Genomic DNA, 1,446 nt, shown 5'->3' on the forward strand with positions numbered 1-1,446 from the left:
ATCTTTATCAAATTTAAATGTAAGAAGAGTATTTCCACCTTCGCAATAAAAGGGAAACACTCTAATCCATCGGTTTGTGTGTCCTCACTGAATGAATTATTCTTTCGAATTCCAAGAAAAGTTTTTAAAATATTTTTTTCTTTTTAAACTGTAAAATTATTTCCCTTATTATTAGTCGTAAGTTTAATTCTTGCAGCATCGCCAAAAATGTTGAACCATTTATTCAGCAGTCAGAATCAATTCAAACGAAGTTTTAAACACGCTGCCATCGACAGCATTTCTCTTCAGGGACCCTGGGTGGGAAAATCAATTTCCCGCTGCCATCTCTAATATTTATTATGTCTAATATTTATGGGGTTACAAAAGGAAGTCTTTCATTGCAAAGGTCAACTGTTTCTGTGAGGAATACAGAGTCCCAGTATGAAAAGGGGGAAGGTAAAATATATGCCTTTCACAGTTATGCTTCAAAAAAAGGGTCCAACAGTTAGGAGGTTCACACGTGATAATGGATTTGGTTTTAAATATTTACACCATTTAATTATTGAAGTTGGAAGAAATGTTTCCAACTTTATAACATGTTTCTAAAGAAAGGTGTGTCATGAAGGTTAAATAACAAAAAAGTAGTTGACAATGTGGGATAAGGTGACCGAGGAGTGTTGTCATTCGGTAGACAGATTGAAATGAAAGAAGACACAAGTTACAAACTTCTAAAATGTAAAAAGATATTTCATCTTTCAGTTTTAGATATTAAAAGTCTAAATTTGTTGTTTAAAATGGATGAGATTATTGCATTAAAAGGAGAGAAATGCTTTGAGATAATTTTGAAAGAGCAACATTAGATTCCATGAAGGCATTAACCCTTCAATACAAAAAGGACAGAAAGAATTCAACGTTTGGGTGTAGACTTACCTGACTCCTTAAAGATTCTATGGACCTTTGAATTCAGCACCATTCCTCGTAGAATAATTGCTTCGTTTAATAGAAATCCAAACATAACTGTGACCTTTTGAGGTTCTCCCACAAATGAAGAAAACACCATTCAGTTTTATGGCACAAATATATGTCTTCACTGGTGCAAATATATCCGTCACCAGCATTAAAATACATACATATGTAGATATATATTTCAGTGTGTACAAATAACACGGAAGGAATAAATAAATAGTTAGCAGGGTAGCAAAAGATTCACATAAGTACCAAGGATTGTAACAGCAGCCAACTTATAAAGGTAGAAGTTCCAGGGTTTAGTGAAATGTGTGTGTACAAAATTTAATTTTGTTAATTGAAACACAAATTACAATAAAAGCAAATAATGAGATAATTGATTTCTGTTAGAGAAGAGAGACTCCTAATATCTGTCCGTCGGTTTTTCTTTGTCAGTTTTCTTTTTATAATCGCTCTGAAAAGAAGCAACGTTTTGTGGCCGCCAGAAAGAATGGAGGCAAT

The 1,446-nt window shown here is 33.3% G+C and overlaps 1 protein-coding gene across 7 annotated transcripts in view; it reads right to left on the reverse strand.

Moving 5' to 3' along the window:
* Positions 1-1,446, reverse strand: part of LOC106874508 (lipoxygenase homology domain-containing protein 1) — a 163,270-nt gene extending 161,824 nt beyond the window's left edge. For 6 of the 7 annotated variants that reach the window (XM_052971416.1, XM_052971415.1, XM_052971420.1 and 3 more), the window contains exon 1: positions 910-1,444. The gene's annotated coding sequence lies outside the window, so the exon portion shown is untranslated. Of the gene's footprint in view, positions 1-909 lie in introns of all 7 variants that reach the window. The other variant, XR_008265140.1, reaches the window with a different exon arrangement.

Source organism: Octopus bimaculoides, chromosome 11 (genome assembly GCF_001194135.2).
Source record: "Octopus bimaculoides isolate UCB-OBI-ISO-001 chromosome 11, ASM119413v2, whole genome shotgun sequence".
Lineage (NCBI taxonomy): Eukaryota > Metazoa > Mollusca > Cephalopoda > Octopoda > Octopodidae > Octopus > Octopus bimaculoides.